This window comes from Ursus arctos, unplaced genomic scaffold (genome assembly GCF_023065955.2).
Source record: "Ursus arctos isolate Adak ecotype North America unplaced genomic scaffold, UrsArc2.0 scaffold_20, whole genome shotgun sequence".
Classification (NCBI taxonomy): Eukaryota; Metazoa; Chordata; class Mammalia; order Carnivora; family Ursidae; genus Ursus; species Ursus arctos.
In genome coordinates, this window is record NW_026622875.1 from 50,490,230 (window position 1) to 50,496,058 (window position 5,829).

The 5,829-nt window shown below is 40.1% G+C and overlaps 1 pseudogene; it reads left to right on the top strand.

Annotated features, from left to right (window-relative positions):
* The first annotated feature begins 2,025 nt into the window (after positions 1-2,025).
* On the top strand, positions 2,026-4,337 carry LOC113253721 (small integral membrane protein 19-like; annotated as a pseudogene).
* Positions 4,338-5,829: the final 1,492 nt, after the last annotated feature.

Below are 5,829 nucleotides of genomic sequence, written 5' to 3' on the forward strand. Positions count from 1 at the left end.
CAAAGAAAACACCAGACCCAAAATGTTCTACGGGAGGTCTACCAAACTTGTATGTAACAGATTATTCCAGTGTATACAATCGTTTTTCAGGGAATAAGAAGAGAGAGAAACTTTCCAATCATTCTAACTTCAGTAACAAAACTTCAGTTCTATAGTACAACAATGGAAATTATAGATCCATTTCATTCATAAAAATAGATGTAAAAGCTCTAAGTACAATGTTAGTAAATCAAATTTGATAGTGTATAAAGAGGGAAAATATACCACAGTCAAGTCAGTTTTAAACTAGGAAAGCAAAGATGGTTTTACTATTAGAAAATACATAAATACTTATCTAGTAGATTAAAGGAGAAAAGCCATATGATCATGTTTAGAGATGCAGAAAATGCATTTGATAAATTCAACACTGATTCATGATTTTTTGTAAATCCTAGAAAAATTAGAATTTCTTTGATCTAATAAAGAGAATCTACCCCTCCAAATATCCTAAAATGGGGAAATATTAGAATTATTCCCTTAAAAATGAGAGAGAAGACAAAAGTGTCCACAATCCCCTGTTCAGCATCATACTGATAGCCCTAGCAAGTGCAATGAGATAAAGAGAAGTTAAAAGCATAAGGAATGGAAAGAAGAAAATAAAGCCCCAAAGAATCTACAAATAATTAGAAATAAGAGGAGAAATTAGCAAACTAGCTGAGTATAATGTGAATATATAAGTCAATTACATGTCTGTATACCTAAAGCCATTCAATTTGTAAAATAAACCATTTTAATGGGAAAATGTTCAAGTTCACTTGAAATTAGAGAAATGCAACTTACAGCAATACAACAAAGAACATTTTTTACCTATCAGATTGGCAAAAATTAAAAACCATGACAACACATTTTGTTGGTGAGACTGTGAAGAGACAAATTCCCACTGTTAATGGGAATGCGAACTGGTGCAAACCTTCTGAAGGACAATTTGGCACTACCTAATATGCAGGAGAGCTAACCCAGCTGAGTTGCTTCAGTCTTGCCTGTTCTCCTAGGACCTGAATGTGTGACTGGTCCTCAACTGGCCTCTGGGAATTGAGCTCTGTGCTACAAACTGATGAGACTATTTTGCATGCTTGGAACTTTGAACCATGTTGTACCAGCCTATCTATGTGGTTTGTGCCTTATGGGGAACATCTCCTTCCTTCCTAAGGTCTGAAATTGAGTCATGAAGTTTCAGTAACTGCAGTTAATCATGAAGGTACTTTGTGCCTGTGTGACCAACACCTCCCTGCCCCCCCAACCCCCATCCCAGCAGTAAAAACCCTCAACTCAGGCTCAAGGAAGGTTCTCTGGCAGAAAAGACTTGACCTATCTTGCTACTGTTCATTGCTGCGGGGGGTAAGGGTGTGCTGTGTAATTCTGCTGGAAGAGTACTGTTGGAAGTTGGTGCCTGTTTCCCCTAGACTCCACCCTATGCATCTTTCCCCTTTATTGACCTTGCTTTGTATCCTTCTGCTGTAATAAATTTTAGCTGTGAGTATAACAGTTTCTGAGGCCTGTGAGTGCATCTAGTGAATCCAGAACTGGGGGTGGTCTTGGAGACCTCTGACACACTTGACAGAATTATATATGCACTAGCTTTTTGACTCAGCAATCCTGCTTCTAGGAATTTACCCTGAAGGTACACTTTCATCAATAAGAAAATACATAGGCACAAGATTATTCCCTGCAGCATTGACGGTATTGCAAAATATAAGGAACAACCTTAATGTTCATACATAGGAGAGTGGTTGAATAAAAGATGGTACATCTGCCCGATGGGATATTATGCAGCTGCAAAAAAAAAAAAAGAAAGAAAAAGAGGAGGAAAATTTCTATGAATTGATACGGAGTGATTTCCAAGCCACATGGTTAGTGAGAAAAGCACTATGCTCAAGAATATGTATAGTATGCTACCTTGCATATAATAAAGGGAGCTATAAGGTATATGCTCATTTGTGGGAAAAAAATACAGGACACGTAAGTCACAGGTTAATGAGATTGGTTATGTATGAGACGGAGCACGTGCAAACAGGTGATGGAGGTAAAGGGATGAAGGGAAGTGATGCTTCTCTAAAGATAGTTTTTGTATTCTGACCCTTAGAACCATAGCGTGTCTCACATACGACCCCCTCCTCAAATAAATTATTAAAATTAATCAGGACAAGGCAAACATCCAAATGGCAAACCTAAGTGTATTATAACTAAACATCATAACCCCATTGACGGGGACAGAGAAGAAAAGAACTAGCTTAAGTAACTTTGGAAAATAGTTTGTCAATGATACAAAGCTGAAGATAAGAATTGTACCAAAATGTATTCTAGTTAGTGCGTCTGTTTATCACGGGGATATGAATTCACACTTCTGAAGCTGCTTTATGTACATGGAGTACATAATAACTATAGTTTAGTAAAGCAAATAACTATATGGTAGATAATAAGAGCTAGATTTCTGCTAGAGAAAAGAGTTACAACCAAGGACAGGGGAAGACTAGAAGGAAGACCATGGCCTTAGACTGGAATCACGGGTACCAGTAAGAACTCACGACTTCAGACACATATGGAGAGATAGAAGCTGGGTATATATTTTCTAGCCCTGCACACTGAGATGGCCCACAAGCAGTGACACCTCATAGCAATGATCATACCTAGTACTCAGATCTTGGTTTCTAAGTAAAAGAATGAGGGTTCTTTGGAGAAATTGTTGGTCCCAGGGCTGAAGCAGGAAAAGTGCAAAATGCAGGGCAGTGGGGGGGGGGTGTTTGTGTTGCCAGAAAGTAAGGAATGGCCCCCCAAATGACAGGGGCATGTCAGAAGGACACAGAAGCCAACCAGAAGAAGTCCTCAATAACCAAACCTGGGACAATTTTAGCAACAAAATAAATAGTGATAGTAATAGATTATAACCCATAGACTAAATATACCTGAGTCCGTGCTGATATAATATTTGAATTAACAGGAGAAAAGGGATAGCTCTTCCTTACTGTAGAATTCTACATTAATAATATAGAAGGAATGATGGAAATAGAAAATCACCATTTGGCAAGCACCAGAGTTATAATCATCGCCTGCAAGAATCATTGATGGATATATAAAACCGGAGGATGAACATATGAGAAACAGATATTTGCAGTGTCAAAGTATCTCCCCACATGATACGATCAATTACAAAGGGGAAAACAATAACTTTATAATGAAGAAAGTTGGCAGACAGCACTTCAAACAAGTGATCAAAATTAAAATCACCACTAATGGGACATCAGGTACCCCTTGATATCATGCACTAAAAAGAGTATATCGGAGCACCTGGGTGGCTCAGTTGGTTAAGCGTCTGCCTTCGGCTCAGGTCATGATCCCAGGGTCCTGGGATCAAGCCCCACATCAGGCTTTTTGGTCAGCACAGAACCTGCCTCTCCCTCTGCCTCCTGCTCTGCCTATGTGTGCTCCCGTCTCTCTGTCAAATAAATAAATAAATAGACTTTAAAAAAAAAAAAGAGTCTTGAGTTAAAAAAAAAAAAAGAAGGTTATATAATCACTTCTTGCCAAAAATGCATGATGTTGATATAATCATGAGAAAATACCAAACAAATTTAGGAACATTCTACAAAATAACTCGTTAGTACTTTCCAAAAGTGTCAAAGCATGAAAGATGAAGCCTGAATTTTTCCAGGTTGGAGGAGACTAGGAAGACAGCTGAACCCAGTCTGGTACCAGCCCTGACTCCAGGGAAGGAGCCAGGAGCAGCCCACTTGCTTGCTGCCTCCCAGTGAGTAGCTCCCCTGCCTGGAGTTTACGGGGTGATGGGTGCCAATGGCTCTATTGATTATGGCCTTAAAAAGGCTTAGAATGAAGCCACCAACTTTTGCTGGGTTGGGATCCTTTTTTTTTTTTTTTAAGATTTTATTTATTTATTCGACAGAGATAGAGAAAGCCAGCGAGAGAGGGAACACAAGCAGGGGGAGTGGGAGAGGAAGAAGCAGGCTCATAGCAGAGGAGCCTGATGTGGGGCTCGATCCCATAACGCCGGGATCACGCCCTGAGCCGAAGGCAGACGCTTAACTGCTGTGCCACCCAGGCGCGCCTGGGTTGGGATCCTTGACAGCTTTGGGCTCCTCGTGTGTATCAAAAGGAATAAAAAGAAAATTATGAGGGTATTCAGTGTGCCACCTACAGCAGAAACTTCATCAGAGCCCAACTTTCATGACACAATGAGCAAAATTCATTTAAGATAGCAACTGGAAATGATTTCCATTTCCAGGAAGTCTGACTACCAGCAGCCATAAAACCAAGCTAACGATATGCAGCTCTTATTGGAATGAAATCTCAGAAAATGAGCAATATAAGCAATTGTTGTTAAACAACGTGGTAGCAAACTCCTAATTCTACTAAATCATGAATAGCACTTTTGAAAAACTCTGTCTTCTTGTTGGAGAGGATGTGGAGAAAGGGGATCCCTCCTACATTGTTGGTGGGAATGCAAGTTGGTACAGCCACTCTGGAAAACAGTGTGGAGGTCCCTTAAAAAGTTAAAAATTGAGCTACCCTATGATCCAGCCATTGCACTACTGGGTGTTTACCCCAAAGATACAGACGTAGTGAAGAGAAGGGCCATATGCACACCAATGTTCATAGCAGCAATGTCCACAATAGCTAAATCGTGGAAGGAGCCGAGATGCCCTTCAACAGATGACTGGATTAAGAAGTTGTGGTCCATATATACAATGGAATATTACTCAGCAATCAGAAAGAACGAGTTCTCAACATTTGCTACAACATGGACGGCACTGGAGGAGATAATGCTAAGTGAAATAAGTCAAGCAGAGAAAGACAACTATCATATAATTTCTCTCATCTATGGAACATAAGAACTACGATGATCAGTAGGGGAAGAAAGGGATAAAGAAAGGGGGGGTAATCAGAAGGGGGAATGAAACATGAGAGACTATGGACTATGAGAAACAAACTGAGGGCTACAGAGGGGAGGGGGTTGGGGGAAGGGGATAGGCCGGTGACGGGTAGTAAGGAGGGCACATATTGCATGGTGCACTGGGTGTTATACACAACTAATGAATCATCGAGCCTTACATCGAAAACCGGGGATGTACTGTATGGTGACTAACATAATATAATAAAAAATCATTATAAAAAAAAAAAAAAGAAAAACTCTGTCTTCATAGAATCATTTATTTGTGACTTTTACCCAACTGTGTGTGTGTGTGTGTGTGTGTGTGTGTGTGTGTGTGTGTTTCATTTTGCTTTTTAAAATTGCACGTCAGGGGCACCTGGCTGGCTCAGTCAGTAGAGCACGCAACTCTTGATCTTGGGGTCGTGAGCTCAAATGCCACATTGCACGAACTTACTTTAACAAAAAAAATAAAAACAAATAAAATTGCATCTCCAACTAATTTGTTATACAAGTTTAAAAAATGGCTCGAGAAGCCTGAACACATGGGGGCGCCTGGGTGGCTCCGTCTGTTAAGCATCCAACCCTTGATTTCGGCTCAGGTCATGATCTCAGGCTTGTGAGATCGAGCCCTGCATCGAGCTCTACCCTGGGCGTGGAGCCTGCTTAAGATTTTCTTTCTCCCTCTCCCTCTACCCTTTCCTCCCCCACTAAAAAAAAAACAAAAACAAAAACTTTACGAAAATATGTTGAGGAGGCAAAATATGTGGAGAGGTGTCTAATGGTCATGAATAAAAGTTGTCAACTCTTCCCCATATTGATCTCTAGATTCATTAGAATTGCAGTCAAAATCCAAAAGGTACTTTTTGTGAAATTTCTCAAGATGATTGTACAATATGGAAGAATAT